The 17,332-nt window shown below is 39.9% G+C and overlaps 1 protein-coding gene across 4 annotated transcripts in view; it reads right to left on the bottom strand.

Annotated features, from left to right (window-relative positions):
- Nucleotides 1–17,332, bottom strand: part of LOC120731124 (protein FAM126B-like) — a 50,057-nt gene that overhangs the window by 27,876 nt on the left and 4,849 nt on the right. For 3 of the 4 annotated variants that reach the window (XM_040027952.1, XM_040027951.1, XM_040027954.1), the window contains one exon: nt 1,595–1,679. The gene's annotated coding sequence lies outside the window, so the exon portion shown is untranslated. Of the gene's footprint in view, nt 1–1,594; nt 1,680–4,581; nt 7,540–17,332 lie in introns of those variants that run through there. The other variant, XM_040027953.1, reaches the window with a different exon arrangement.

Below are 17,332 nucleotides of genomic sequence, written 5' to 3'. Positions count from 1 at the left end.
ATTTTGATACTAAGCTCATCTTCATACTTTTACATTTTAATAGCCACAAATGTAGCTTATTGCTGTGAAATAGAAAGAAAAACTGTTATATAGAACATCTAAACACCAGTGTGGACACTGATGAATCTCTAGGTCCTGAATTAGTTGTTGCTGTTTGTTTTTTTTAAATACTTAAAATGTGAAGGTTCACAGAGGGTCTCAGGATCAATAGAGCTGCAGATGAGAACTACTGACACTAATCACAAGGAATAAGATGTTCCCCTTTAAAGTTTAGTAAATTAGGTACAAGGAACAACTTGTGCCAAAAGAAAATTTTCACAAGCTAATCAGGCAATTTAGAAACAAACTGCAAAGAGAGCACCAATTGATGGTTAAGTTTAACAAATGAAAAATGGGCAATTAATTTTCCCCAGGGCTCACATGTTTTGTAGGGTCCCACCAATTGGCTTATAAAGAAATAAAATGAAGACTTCGCAGAATTGAGTTTAGATTATTGGTGCAGTCTTCCACAGTAGTCTCAGTTTCTCACATGGCCCTTTGAGAAAAATTAAATAAGCGGGTCAGGTTAGATGCACAAGCGGATTTTCTATGGAATGACCTTGATAGCATTAATCAATGCTAAGAAAGCAAATGATCTGTAATCAACTCTCGTTAATTCAAATGTTTTTATGCAATACTTAATTACTTCACTGCCTGTAACCTGTCTGTAACTTGTCCGTAACCTGAGAGTTACAGATCATTCCCAATCATGTGACTTTTGTTGACAATAAACAATTTAAATAAAGTTTCGTCTGGCTACTTATTAATACAGATGTCATTTGTTTGCACACCGGTCAAAGAGTTTCACAGCTTACAACATGTCTTCCTCCAACTGTACCTTTCAGTCTTTATTTTAAAAATGAACTGCAGACAGACGTGTAGAAGCAGAACATCCACATCCAGAGGCTAAACTTTAATGCACAAATCTCAGGGTGCTGCAGATAAGCTTGACAATGTTACAAAACAGGCTCAAAGGAGAAAGATATCTGATTTGCTGCAGGGCTGCAGGAGCTGAGCAGATGATGAGATGAACTGGTGGAATTTTCTGTGTGTGTGTGTGTGTGTGTGTGTGTGTGTGTGTGTGTGTGTGTGTGTGTGTGTGCGTGCGCGCGCACGCGCACTTCTTAAATCCGAGTCTGTGAATTGAAAGGCTCTCTTTTAGTCAGCTCGTTCGGCTCTTTATGAAAGGCTGACTCATTTGTTTCCTCCAGCTTGTCAAACCATCGCAGAGTCGCTGAGGCAAGCTTGTCAGTTACCATGGGAACAATAGTCAAGTCCTTTTCAGCCACTGGTAAATATTCCCAAACAATAACTCTTCGTTTTCGCAAACATAATTTAGATTATATCGCTGTAAGTCAGAGGTTGGATACAACGCAACATGATGTGTGCCAGCATTTGTTCTCCGTCGTATGTCTTTAGCACCACAATGTTAACATGGTTTTCAAAGAAAATAAGCAGAAAATGATCAAGAAACGAGCAATGAGCAAGACGGTCATGAATATCAACACTACAAACAATGTGAACAACATAATGCAGTATACATCTATGCACTTACCTCAGTGTCCCAGAACTCAAATCTCCGCTGGGAGATGCAAATGGTTCTCCACAGTGTCACACATCTGTCACTCACTGAGGGTCACCTGCAACAACAAGAAAAGAAGAGACCCATCAATCACCATCACAGGAGAATCATCCTCAAGACATTTAACTACAGTCGTACTGTTTAAAATTACTGTCGTCGATGATGGTGAACAGTGTCTATCCATAATTTTCCCAGAGATTTCATAAATGTGTTTGACCCATCTTTGCTGGCATTGGCTAGAATTTAAAAAAATTAAACATTAGTGCTATCCTCATTAGAAACTGACATCCAAACAGACGATGCAGTGTAAGCAACATGCAAGTCAGTCAAGCAAGTAACTTGGGGTGACACAGAATAAATCAATGTAGGAATGGAAATTTCTGAAATGTTAGCAACCTTTAAACAGCCCCATTTTTATCACTTAAATTTTTAGTTTAGTTGCTTTTGTTTAGAAACACCTGTGTATGGCTTTACAGATGTCACAATTCAATTCATCCATCCATCCATCCATCCATCCATCCATTCGCTTCCGCTTATCCTTTCCAGGGTCGCGGGGAGTACTAGAGCCCATCCCAGCTGTCATAGGGCGAGAGGCGGGGTACACCCTGGACAGGTTGCCAGTCTGTCGCAGGGCTAACACATAGAGACACAGACAACCATTCGCACTCACATTCACTCAAAGATTCACACCCATGGGCAATTTAGATTGACCAATTAACCTATCCCCACTAACTGCATGTCTTTGGACTGTGGGAGGAAGCCGGAGTACCCGGAGAGAACCCACGCAAACACGGGGAGAACATGCAAACTCCACACAGAAAGACCCCGGCTTTATGGTGGAATTGAACTCAGGACCTTCTTGCTGTGCAGCAACAATTCAATTCAATTTTATTTATATAGCGCCAAATCACAACAACAGTCGCCTCAAGGCGCTTTATATTGTAAGGTAGACCCTACAATAATACATACAGAGAAAACCCCAACAATCAATATACCGTAACAGGAAAATATTCTGCAAATCACAAGCTCACAAGTCCAATACTCATATGCTCAATAATCTGCCAGCCCAAATGATTATAAAACCTGGTACTAAAGGTTTGCAAAAATAAAATAACAGGGACGACCTTGCGGGGTTAATCTAATGGCCACTTGAGGCTGGCTCCAAGAGAGAGACAATCCCCACAGACTGTCATGTTAACTTTAGAGAATTGAAAAGCATGTTTACAGCCTAGTACAAAGAGAGGCTTGGTCTCTATGGATAATAAACACCTTTACAACAATCTGACAGTGAGTGAATCTTTATTTTAAAACTCTTCTTGGATACCGGGGTCAGAGGCACGGCCACCTTGTCATAGGTGCACCCACAGAAGGAGCTGTAGCTATCTTTGTGCTGTTACAGCATTATAATCAAATTATACTACAAATAATAAGGCCCGCTGCCTTATATAAACTGTACAAGATGTTTTTGCTGAAGTTTTGATGAGTTAAAATTTTGTATTTATTAATCTGCTGTCTAGCACTAATTAGGCTTTTGTTCATAAAATGGTAACAGTTCCAAAATGGCCCACGGTGCTGACCAAAACACTAATGGCTTCAAAATACCTAATCCGTAACTACCTAGGGTCGCCTTGGTTACGACCGCCTTTATAATATCTATGGCAAAAAAATAAGATTCAGTTAACAATTAATTTTAATCAACATGTCAATTGTTTTCCAGTGTATTGCCTGTTTGGTCTATGACACGTCTGAAAACAAAAAAGCACATCCACAAGGAGTGACGTTAAACACCCATTTTGTCCAAAAAATGTCAGCAAACTGAGTCATCAACTTATCTTTTCTGCTCTAAAGATTATTTGCAATTACTACAAAGCATCAAACTCCAAAATGAGCAACAGCAAATGACTCAAGTGAGAGATATGCAGTCATGAAAATGGACAAAGCAGCTGACGATACGGAAACCAGGGGGACAGTTGCTACAACAGTTCACTAAAAGACACACAGCAATTGTGAGAAACATTTCTACTATGGAGAGATGCATTACCAACAAGCAAAATCATTTCTGTGTCATAATGGAAACCCGTGTGCATTTTTCTCTAGTACTTTTGAAGGTTATTTTGAGTCACGGCACAAGGAAATTTTCAAGCTCTTATTGTTGCATAGCAACAGTCAGCTGGCCAACTTGTTGTCCTCGCCTGCTAAAAATGCATCCTGAGGATCCACACCCATAACATTTCACTGCATTTGACAAAATAAATCATTGTTTAGTGACATGCAAAAAAGCCTCTGCAGATCCCTGAGAAGCAGAAAGAGCCACATCACCGAGCGACCCATTTGCTGTTAAGTATTTCGAACACAGCCTTGTGTTTATCTGACCAAGTCTTACATTAGCAATTCATCACTAAGAGCCAAGGCAGTCCCATCTGTCTGGGATGATGTGTGTACCCTCTCCACCTATTGTAAGCTCTAAAGAAGGTGTTTATTTTCCGTCACCAGATCGAGTATATTCATTCTGTATGACTCATCAAATCTAAGGGTAACAGCGGCTCCGGGTTGAGTGAATAGATCAAAGAGAGGGACAAGGACTGAATATAGAATACAAACAAAATCTGTGACCTAAGTAGATTACATGTACGAGGACAGAAACGTGTTATATAAAGATAAGGTTTGAAAGATTTTATCATTAGTTCTTTAGAAACAGAAGTTAGAATAGTTCCCATCAAATGTGATCACTGTGTCTCACTGACTCTATATGGTATAAAACGCAGTATCTTCAACCCCAGGGTGGGTCTATAATAGTTTTTTCATTAACATGAATGGACTTTATCAGGCCCTACCCAACACACAAACTGCTCAGAAATATTTGAAGAACATGACATAATCCCAAGGCATTAATCTGGCCTCCAAACTTTAAAACTTTTAAACCAGCTGATTACAACAACACAAAATTAGCTGACACTTACTTGGGTGATTCCTCCCGTCTCCAACCATCTCATTCCCATATTTGCGTGTAAACTGTGCACTCCAGCCAGCCGTCACTGTTGGCTAAATATGTCATGCACCTAATGAGGTCCCGGCCAATGACAATAGGCAAACTTTCCTTGAAGGAATGCTCTTCCTCTATGCAAGACCTGCTCATTGTCCTTTGGCGGGGCTCACAAGGGATCAGTAGTGTGCCAACCCATCCTGTTTACAACGCTTCCAATCTTGTGTCACAATTCCTGTGCTCAACACTCTGCTAAACAGTGCATACAGCTAAAACAAAGCCAACTAATCAACCTATTAAACTACACTAAGTAATTTGTGCACTTTGTTCCAAGACAGACCAGTTAACACACAACACACTCCACTGTAAATTTGCAATGAGGCAAATAAAAGTTAACATTTTATTTGAACTTTTATTTGATAAAAAACTAAAAGCTCAGCTATTCAATGGAAAGTAAAAAAAAGAAAAAAAGAAGTTAATTCAGGCATGTCTGTCTGACATTAAGTACTGGAGAGCAAAGCTGCCATGTGGAAGTCTCGACTCTCATGTAACTAACAAACCCCCCAAACCCCAGTTTTAAGTTGTTCAGCCTTGTAATTCAACAACATACATTACCCCTATTACCCTAACTCAGAAGCTGCAAGGAGTCCTTCATCATTTTAGCATGTGGAAGGAGTCACAAGGGTTCACAGCAGTCGTCAGATTGCACAGTACTACAGACATGAGGGCGGCTCCGTAAAACTATACTAAGTTAAACGCTGATGCTTTGAAATTCAAACTTATATGTGTTTTGCTAAAGATACCAAGTTAAGATTGATTGGGATGTAAAGGGTTTTGCAGTTTACGGTGTAATAGACTAGAGTACAGAATTTGTGAAAATGGTCTGAGGACTTTATTCTTTATATTTATAATAATCTTACTATAATGATCGTAGTGTGCATATGCATGTATATATGTCTGAATGCCTGTTCCTCAACTCCTAGACGTGTTAATCAGTCTGGTTTATATAAATATTGTAAGGTCTTTAGCTTACAAGATAAAGCATCTTGAGGAGACTATTGTTGTGATTTGGGACTATAAATACATATTTTTTTAAATTGCTTTGAATTGGGTGAAACGTACTATATAAACTGCCTAGGGTACCAGGATAATCAGCATATAAACTAATTCCCCAAAGCTATATAAAAAACTCACATCCTTACAAATGATATACTTTAGATGACCTCAAAACAAACTGCAACATTACAACTACTTCACGTGTATGTTGTTGAAATTATGTGACATTTGTAAATACGTTTTTGCTAGCCATTTTTGTGATCTCACTATATTCGCTGATATAATGAAGATAAATGGTAACCTGATGAAATAACATGCGTGTCCATATAACTAGCAAAAACCTCCTCTATTTAATAAAAATATTGCAAGAGTTTAGTCTCAACAGAAGAATATTTTATTAAAATCCTCACAGTATTAAGGTGAAAGAGTGATTTCATTCACATCACCTGTTACAACTTAGAAAGCTGAGTAGCCCAGTCATACAGACATACTCTGTGAAACCTGGAATCTCTGAGTCTAAACACTGTGCCCATAGGCTAAGCTTTCAAATGAAAAAAAACATCTTAAAATCTGTCAAGCTGGTAAAATCCAAAAACAACATAATCTTAAATGCTGGGTCAAAGCTGCTGTGTGTGCCATGAGCTGCCTCCTCTCCTGTACTGGCTGGATGGACGTACACGGCTAACAGATGCAACACTGAGACGTGTTCAACCCTAATGGACAAACACGTTTATGACATTAAGTAATGATATGTGTGCCATCTGTGTTTATCTTACTGTCTTAATACGTAAACCCTTTAAACTTGAGTTTTACTGATGGGCAATATACTGCACAACCGATGATTGTGTCAGTAAAATAACAGGAGACACATGGGCGACAATGCGTGACATGAAAAAACACACAACCTTAGGAACTTGACGCCTTAGCAGCTGTGTGTACAATAGCCATCATTCACTACAGACAGATGAATCACACAGGTTTCCGTGACTGAGAGACTTATTAAACCAATGTCAACAAACGCAAGGTTAAAGCCACACAAGGTACAGAGAGCCACTCTTTGCACTCGGAGCAGGGGAGACAAGATCAGCACTCAAGAGCGTTACAGTTATTCTGTCCTGGTTATAATCAACAGCAGAAACAAACTATGCTTGTTTGTGTAAACAAAGATAAACTAATCAGCTTGGACTTTTTGGCGACACAGTTTCAATTTTTTCTAGCAAGTAATGGCAGCTTTGTTGTTTTTGCTGCTGAATGAATCCCTGTTGACGAGCGGTCATGAACAGACCCAATCAGACAATCAGACTTTTTCAATGAGCATGCCGAGGAAAGAATTTTAAACTTTTTTGGAAATTTAAAAAAAATAAAATAATTCACAACCAAGTCAAGGTAGATGTGCTACAAATTTATCTTTCACCACATGCAACAAACATATGTTGGAAAGTGAGGGTTCAAAACAGACTTTAGAACCATCTGCAACAAAAAGGAGAAACAGAAATGTTTTCACAACAGATGCAAGTGTTCGAGTAGCGTTAGCCAGCAGTGTGAAAACTGGGTGCAGTACCTTTAAGTAGAACTTGCAAAGTCCTAACACTCTGGCAAAAATGTAAGTCATGTTCTGCAGATACTGTGACAAGTGGTTTGTGATCACACCAGTAGTTTCTTTCATCTACACCACCAGCATTTCAACTTAATATGAGCCAGCAGCTGTAATCAAAACTGATAAACACCCACAAAGTTCAGTAATTCAAATATTCAGTGTCCATTTTGAAAAGTGGATTTCAGTCACTATCCGGTCGTTAAGTGATGACACAACGAATCCTACTTCCGGGCCTAAAGTAGTCTGCGTTTAATATGGCTTTTGTGTTGTTAACATGTTTAATGTTTTGTATTTTCTTCTATTTAATCTCAAGAAGCTCCTAAAACAGTCAGTGATCACTGTTGACCTCCCTCGGCTTCTATTACCGCTAATCATTTATTTAAGCTCAGTTTTTAAAACCTTAGGATGTAACTACAGCCCAGCCCATGCAGCAGTATATGAATGACTAACCTTGTATTGTAGATGGATTATCTCAGTTGTTCTCCTGGCTGAAGTTTGGTCCTTTTACAGCATCCTGCCATGCGATTACATTTGTTCCTGACCACCGAGAACCCTCACGTTAACTTTTATCGAGTGGGAAAAAAGTTAGCTTGTTTATATTATGCTAACATAGCTGTGTCACTAGCGGTCACGTAGCACATCATTATATACCAGCTAGCCAAACTTCAGTAACCTTACAAACGTCACTGCTGTTTACTTTTCTGTCTTCATTTATGTTGGAAGTGATAACAGAGCTGTACGTTTTAATTTGTTTCCAAAACCCCGCACTCAGGACATGCTATATTGTATTTAGATAGAAGCTAGCGAGTTAACTCCCTGCTAACTTCTAACTCCGTTAAATGTCATAAATTCCGTTTTCATGGATGCCTGGATGTTAAACTCAATTGTTACACCTGGTAGAGCAGAACGCTGATCATTTTATTAAAGATGAAAGACTTTAGACAGTTTTTAAACTCTCAGTAAGCCCATAGTGATCGTTTGATATATGGACCTGCAGCAGAGTTTAGGCCCAGACACAGCTAGTGACGTCAGACTTAACAATCAGATAACTTCATCAAGCAAAGCAGTGTTTCCCAACACCAAATACCAACAGCCTTCCAAGTATTTTTGGTGAGTCATTAACATTTTGATTATGCCACCATCAACCTACAAGTGGGCAACTCCCCTTGCTCCAACTTTGGCAGCTATTTGGATTACAGTTGGGTTTAAGCTGGCTCACTCCCACAATTATGGCAGACTTTGATATCAAGCAGCTGCTTCTCCAGAGAGGATCTCATAGGGCTGGGTGATATATCAAAAATTTATCGTTACCGAAATTTATGACTCTCATCGACGTCATTTTGCCCATGTCGGTAAATTCGGTTTTTTTTAAAAAAAAGAAAAGGCATGTGCAGGTTGGCGATGTTCATGTCCCTTTAAGACGCTGTGCTACGTTACAGACTTGACGGGGTGGAATCACATGACTCTACTACCTGTAACAAGACGAGACACGGGTGAACAAATGGAGGACGATTTAAATGTTGAAGCAGCAGCGACGGAGGTAGAGCTGGTGGAGGAGGAAGAGGAGACGCTTGTTAACAAAAAAAATGTTCAAGCCCTGCCTAATTTTAACTATCAGTGTTCTATTGAAGTTTTTTGCAAACAGCACTATTTAATGTTTTTGTTTAAGAGTTTATAGTTTTCACTAGTCACATGGCAGTGCTTAGTATTTATTATAGTTTTTTCTGTGTTCAATTGACATTTGTGTTTGTGACATTATTTGTTTACAAGTTATAGTACCTCAAGGCCTTAGCAGAGATAGGCCTTTGTCCATGATGGCATTACATTTGCACAATCATTGTTTACTTTGTGAATAGCCAATGTGAAACATATTTATTATTAAACTATTTTGTTTACAAGGGATACACATTTTTTAGAGAGCATGGTTGCATATTGTATCCTACACTTTTTATTTTGTTCAGTTAATAAATCTTAACCACTAAAAGTACTTACTACTATTGTCTTCATTTATTTTCAGTGACATTTTACAGTCCTTTAAAGTGGTAATAATATAATTGCAATGAATAGGTCTAGGGGGAATAATATTATCAAAATAACTGGAGGAACTATGCTGCTTGCCACAGCCCCATCAAATGAAAAAAAAAAACAAAAAAAAAAACGTTTGTTTTTTTTGGCACTTGGGGTGGTTATCGTCCATTTATCGTTATCGAGGTTAACTGCTCAATTTATCGTGATATTGATTTTAGGCCATATCGCCCAGCCCTAGGATCTCATCTGAAAGTTAGACTTCAGCTATAGCTTGTTGAAATGCAGCTGGAGTTAATAGTCTTTATTCTGCTGAGGAGATCTGTGAGCCACAGGATCACGCTAGCCACAGTAGGTAGGGAACTCCTTTGGTACACTGAACCCATCAAGAGCAAAGCAGAAAAAAGATTATAATTCCCAGCTGTAAGCTAAGATGTTAGAGTCCATTTGGTGGACTCACTTAAGAGGCAGCTAATACTACTGCTCAATGATTTATCTGTCACAAAGAGGAGAATTTTCTAAATGGTATTATTTAATAATGATTCGTTTTTAAAACGCCTTTGCTGATGCACATGCAAATGTATCTATGGGAAATATGGTAAAGGAGGCGAGCTCATGCTTACAGGCTGTTTGCCATTTTAATATTTGCACAGGTAAGTTATCAGGCAAGAGCAAATTGGGATTACTGTTTGCTTTCACTCTGTTGTAATCTAATCTAATCAAATTCTTGATACTCATGAAACGGTAGGTGTAATTGAGTTTTTTGCATTACCTACTTCACTTTATGACACTAAAACTTATTTCTCATGGCAAGGGTGCATTTCTTTTCGTCATATAAAAAAAAAAAACACCTCTACTCATCCTAAAAGTGAAGTAAAACTTGATATGAAACATAATCAAAGTCAAGAACACATGTGAACCAAAGTCATAAATGAATGCTATGTGAGAAATAGTGACACATCCCCCAAAAAATGGGGGACAAGAAAAAAATTCCCTAAACGGAGGCTGCACACATATGAGTACTTGTTTCAACTTCTCTGCCCTAAATGAGCTGGGCCAGGTTTCAACAGTCCAACACTGGGGACGTTTCAAGGTCAGCTTAGCTCAGTCAGCCATGAATTATTGAACCTGAGCAAGCTGTCTCTCCCTGCACAGTTTGGCCCCCTTCTAACGCCATCCTTTTGCCTTCAAGTTTGCTCGCTATGACCATAACAAATGACAGCATTACCAGCGACCGTTTAATGATCTCTGTTGTGTACATTTCCTTTGCTTTAAAAATCTGTTTAGCAAGAAAGTCAGAACCCAGAGTCAAACACAGTCTATGTTTCGACCATCAGTACAAACAGATATTCTCCAATCAACTCCAATTATACTCTAGTACCATTATATAGTTTTGTAAAGATAGTCTAGAGAGGCTTAATCCGGTTGTTCAGTCTGACGTCACTAGCCGTGTCTGGACCTAAACTCTGCTGCAGGTCCATATATCAAACGATCACTATGGCATTACTGAGAGTTGAAAAACTGTCTAAAGTCTTTCATCTTTAATAAAATGATCAGCGTTCTGCTCTACCAGGTGTAACAATTGAGTTTAACATCCAGGCATCCATGAAAACGGAATTTATGACATTTAACGGAGTTAGAAGTTAGCAGGGAGTTAACTCGCTAGCTTCTATCTAAATACAATATAGCATGTCCTGACTGCGGGGTTTTGGAAACAAATTCAAACGTATAGCTCTGTTATCACTTCCAGCATAAATGAAGACAGAAAACTAAACAGCAGTGACGTTTGTAGGGTTACTGAAGTTTGGCTAGCTGGTATATAATGATGTGCTACGTGACCGCTAGCGACACAGCTATGTTAGCATAATATAAACAAGCTAACTTTTTTTCCACTCGATAAAAGTTAACGTGAGTGTTCTCGGTGGTCGAGAACAAATGTAATCGCATGGCAGGATGCTGTAAAAGGACCAAACTTCAGCCAGGAGAACAACTGAGATAATCCATCCACAATACGAGGTTAGTCATTCATATACTGCTGCATGGGCTGGGCTGTAGTTACATCCTAAGGTTTTAAAAACTGAGCTTAAATAAATGATTAGCGGTAATAAAAGCCGAGGGAGGTCAACAGTGATCACTGACTGTTTTAGGAGCTTTTTTAGATCAAATAGAAGAAAATACATAACATTAAACATGATAACAACACAAAAGCCATATTAAACGCAGACTACTTTAGGCCCGGAAGTAGGATTCGTCGTGTCATCACTGAACAACCAGATAGCTGGTTTAGACTAAACATTTACACACATCTCAGACAAAGCTGGTACAGGGAGTATTTTTTCCTCTGAGATAATTTCCCTTAAGATAGATGGACTGGATGAATACAATGATCTATAAGAACTGTTTTGCCTATTTTTAGGTCGTCAACGTACTACGTGTTTCAAGTTAGGGCTATTTTTGTACTAATACTGTGCAAAGAGAATGATCAGTCACAACCTTGCCCATTAACATGCAGCAAAATTCAAATCACTGACGTTACCAAATGACTAAAATGTTCCTCGTTGGTGCTCATTATTATCACAGACTTTATCCAGACATTTTCCCTTGGTAGGTGGATTAACTCTAATACCTGACTATGGTGGGGCAATCTGGTATAATCTCCCTGTGCCTATACCCACTGTAACTCCAGCCTGCCACTCACCTGCAGAGTAGGCTGTCCACTCAGGAATGGAATAAGTTTATTTATAGTTTAACCCCCCCCCCCCCCAAAAAAAAACAAAAACCCAAAGCCCTTTTCCCCAGTCTGCACAGAATGATAGCCACATACAGTTTGAAGAGGGAGAGGCAGACAGGTAAACACACGCCTCTGCGGGACACTAACTGACCAAAAGGACATTTTGGTGAGTAAAGGTCACTAAGAAGCAGGCAACAATGACTAAAAGATCAATGTGCTCCTGTGCAAATCAATACCGCTACCCCTCGGACACGTGGACAGAGTCACAACTACATACTTCTTTAACAGATGAAATATATATATATATATATATATATATATATATATATATATATATATATATAGCAGGCAGATATTAATAGAAAGAAAGAAAATACAGGTGTGAATAATAGGAGAGGTAGAGAAAGTGAAAAATTGGCTGCCATTTCTCCCTCATTCTCTCCCCTCATCTCTCATAGGCCAGGCAAAGGGGAACTGAGGCGTACGCACATCCTGGGCTAAAATTAGCTCTGCTGCAGCTGCAGGGCCAGACGTGTTGGGATGGGCCCGTGCATCTAAGTCCACACACACACGCACCCACGCGTACACACACACACACACACACACACACACACACGCACCCACGCGCACACACACACACACACACGCACCCACGCGTACACACACACACACACACACACACACACACACACACACACACAGAGGTTCCACCAATTAGACAGGGTGAACCACAACACACAACGACACAGGTGACTGCCAACGGCATCCAGCCCCCATCCTGTGCTCATCAAACTGAGACACACAAATGCTTTCAATGCAAATGTTGTGTGTACACAAATCCAGACACAGGATAAACAGGTGCAGTCTGACAAGAGCAGGGTTCTCCATAGTGCCCGTTCAGTTTGATTCTTTACAGTGAATAATCTACAGTGAGTTTGAGTGAACATAATTTTTTACACAGCTATTGCCTCTTTTTAAAGTAAATTCCACTATACTGTAGGGCCATTTCCTGTGAAGAAAGCGGAGTGGTACTGTTTATTTTATCATAAATAAAATATGTACCTTGAGGTGATATTCTTGAGATATCAGAAACAATTTTACTACACACAGAGACATGTATACAAGTGAGGAAATTACAGATATAGCAGAAACATCACCTGTTTAACAAAAATAAACAAATACTGATGGCCACCATTGCTACCCCGCAGTGTCATAGTAGATGCACCTATAAATTTGAAAATCTTAGGTGATTTTCAGAAAAGTTGACCCTGATCTTGACCTTGACTCCAAGGTCACTGATATTCAAACTCGTCCATGATTTTTAGTACCTGCACCTATGGTATCAATTTGAAAGTCCTAAGTGACTTCCTTCTTCAGTTATCGAATTCACAAGATTTTCTCTAAATTTGACCTCTTACATTGACCTTGACGTCGTGAAATTTTTAGTAGATGCACCAAGGGTATCAATTTCAAAAATCCACATCACCTTGTTCTTGAGTTATCGCATTCACAAATTCGGGTGTCTATGCTGTCTGCCCACCCACCCACCCACCCAGCCCACCTGCACTGGTGAGTTCCACTGTAACATCTAAGGAAAAGCATTCAGCACAAACCATCTTACTAGGCCCATGTTGGCATATAGCACAGTGAAAAGAGTGTTGGGCCAAAGCTATGCAGCCTTGGTTATCATCTGCCCCACAGATTACATTTTGCTCCATGCAACTTTGTCCTCATCCCTAAATGAAATTCAAGTTGACATGTCACTGTTTTGACACACTGCACATACAAGTGCAAAGGGTCCAAATGAGACACCCAGGAAGTGATTTTTAAAAAAATGCAACCACGTGCAGCCCATCTCTACCAAGACTATCTTGAAGCCACTTCTAAATAACCGAGCTCCAGATCATATCTCCAAAAAAGATCTCAGATAAGGTTTTCAGGAAGCTCAAGTCCACCACTCACAGCTCGATCTTCACCACAACAGCATCCACAACACTACAGACTGTCTTAATCTGTCAGTCACCCTCATGCCTCTTCCCGTGATACTTGCGTCAGTACATCCAGGTCTTGTGAAAAAGAACCCAAAATAGTTGAGTTCCTCCACTTGAGGCCCACCCACTTCACACTCAGAAGCATACAGCTTCAATGCAAGCTATAGGTCATCAGCCAATGACGTTAACAGAACGATATCATCTGCAAAAGAGAGTAGAGATCTTGATTGTACCAGGTCTGTGGGCTTTCGTGGGCTTTTGCCCAGTCAGTCTATATGCGTTTTATTGAACTGGAAAATGCATGTAAACCACATTCTGGGGTATCCTATTGGGAGGCATGGTCACATTACCAGTAATAACTCAGACATGTTCCTCAGCAGAGTTTGACTCCACCAGGGCTGCCTCTTTTAATATAATAATAATGGTTAAATGGCCAACCTATTATTATTTTTAACATTTAACTACAAATAAGATCTTTGTCTATTATCTATTAATGGATAGATATAAGTGCAAAGCTACTTTGCAAAGCTGGCTTAGGGCTAGGCACCACTGTGCTCCAATGCACGAACACAAGCTACGTGTTAACATTACTCTGCACCACACAAATGCCTACTGTGCTGCATTACATTTACAATTGTAAAACAGGAGCCATGAGGTGGAGGAGAGTGCTTTTCTCAGTCACAAGTTCCCTGACATTTTAAATAAAGACACATGACCACTAATCCCACTACTGGCAGTGTTTTCACGGCGTGTGTGTGTGTCATATATTTAATGTCACTCTAGTGAAATAGAGGAAAGCGCTCTACTGCTGTTTAAGCCGCTCAGTCTTTTTAACAATGAGCAACTCTGAGCTTTCATGACATGCCAAGACCACTGGACTGCCCACAGACTGAGACCGCAACCCGAGGATTTGGATCAGAGAACTTAGTCCCTGAACTTCCTTCCACCCCAGTCATACTGTATGATCGAGAACAATGTGGACCGCATTTTGGCTCCATTCATATCACTGCAGCAGACTTAAAGAAATTACATCAGCTGCGCATGGCACTGTTCTATGAAATCTGCAAGGGACTGTAGCCAAGTTAATAAGCATTAGCCTCAAAGATCTGGTCATTCTCTTGCTCAGTTACTTTAGGGCCTACACATCTTAAAACAATCAGACTAAGTAAACCAATTTTACTGCATTTCAGAGTTTCTCTAAATGTATATTTCATGGGCAAGGTTTATATAAACCCTCCAGAAAACATCACAAGCCTCCACATTCTTCCTTATCGTTTCCATCATATCACAACAACAAATAACTGCCAATAATTCAAAGGCTCCTGGAATCAAACAAGCTTTGGCATCTGCTCAACTTCAGACAGGCGCTGAGTCGTGACTGGCAAGCTAAGCAGGAGAGCGGAAAGCTGACCGAAGGGAAGGTAAAGCCCAGCAGAGAACAGGAACTTCTAAGAATATGATGGCCCAACATTACTGGCCCTTGTCACCTCTCGGTCTCTACAACAGAGGAGGAATCCGAAGCAAAAACGTTTGCAAGCTCCCCCTTCTTAAGGACTTGCTGATTTGTGCTTTACTGTTAACTGATGACTGCACATCAGTTTATGCTTGCTGACAAAGTGTTATTTGTTTATGAGAAATGGAGCAACCAGACTAAACTGGAGATCACACTTAGTTGAATCAGTGCTAGAGCTAACACCACTAAGCCAGCTGTCTGCAGATGTAAGGATAATGCCTGATGTGAAGAAACAAACCCAGGGTGGTAAATTAGTGGGTGGAGGTTTCTGCTCTACTTGTGCTAAAACTTATTATTAAACTAGATGCCCCTCTATACGTAGTTAAATGTCTACCAATTTAAAGGTAGACATTATGGCCTCCAGAAAACCCCAACAGTTGATCAAATAATTAGGGATCCACTCAAATATTCAACTGTTTGGATATTGTGTTGTTGTGTAAATATTGTGTTTTCAACTTCTGGATTGGGTACATGACATCTCTCTCACCTCTCAGAAGCGATGATCACCTTCAGGTCACCTAACTGTTTCTAATTAGTGACTTTGTCATCATCTATTAGCGACCTGTCAAACCTATTTAGTAAAATCTTGCCACAAAAGTGCCTAAGAAAAAAATCTTTAGACAATATTGCTTTGCTACTCGCACTGCTATCCTGCTGGGTTCTCTCTCTCCACAGCTACAGCTGCACCCACATGGAGGTAGTGCATGCCATGTCATGAAAAAAGGTTAAGATGTATCCTATTGCTTCCAACTTTGACTCTCACTGATCATTCCATCCATCTTCTTCCACTTATCCAATTCAGGGTCATGGCAGAGCCTATCCCAGCTGTCACAGGGCAAGAAGCATGCTACACCTTGGACAGCTCGCCAGTCTGTTCAAGGGCTAACACAGAGACAAAACAACCCTTCACACTTGCAATCACACCTTTTGACAAGTCACAATCACCAATTAACCTAACATGCAGTCATATCTCTGGACTGTGGGAGGAAGCCGGAGTACTTTGAGAGAACCCACAAAGGGAGAAGGAGAACATGCAAATTCACGTTAACTACTTTAATTCAGAGTCTAGCCATAACCTCACAGATGTGAAACAGAAATTCAAAAATTCCTCCACAATAATGAGATAGTTGCTGCAGGACAATGATATAACTGCAAAAAGACACAGGCACTGTGTCTTAACCTTGCTTTTATATATGACTATAACAAGACAACAACCAGTTGGCAACCAGTTGCGTCAAGTCCTCTATTGCAAAGAAACGTTGCAGATGAGTTATGCTCACTGGAGCAGACGGAGATCGACTGCAACGTGCAAGCAACCTGTCTGTTAAACCAGACAATTATTTACAAACATTTGCCAATCCATCTGTGAGTGATTGCAGTTAGTATGAGTTGGGCCAGGATTCTCTGGAAACAGGTTGCCTCCCACTAAGCGACCTCTGCAATTACCTTAAAAGCAATCGAGGTTGAAGGTGTTTCATGCTCAGTCTGTCAGAGATCAATTAGCTGCTGCAAGTACTTCGAATCGGTCACCAAATGTGCACAAGGAGGAGGTTGCGGTCCTATTTTAATTCTAGTGTGACTGAGCCATTAGCAACATTTTTACTTCTTCGGTTTGCCATTTAATGTCAATTTTTAAAGTATGAAAAATACAACTTTCATTATCCACTAAAAGCCTTGTTTGTTTTCTCAATTTGCCATTAACAGTGTATAAGACAGGTTTGAGCATGGTTGATAAATACCTGCCGGTAATTATCTATTCGCTGTGCCTGAGTATAGCGGCGGCTTAAAATTTAACTTGATCTAACGGCACAACTT

This window comes from Simochromis diagramma, unplaced genomic scaffold (assembly GCF_900408965.1).
Source record: "Simochromis diagramma unplaced genomic scaffold, fSimDia1.1 OVJJ01000343.1, whole genome shotgun sequence".
In the NCBI taxonomy this organism is placed as follows: Eukaryota; Metazoa; Chordata; class Actinopteri; order Cichliformes; family Cichlidae; genus Simochromis; species Simochromis diagramma.
Note: the sequence above shows the minus strand (reverse complement) of the source record. Positions and strands in the feature narration are given on the sequence as shown.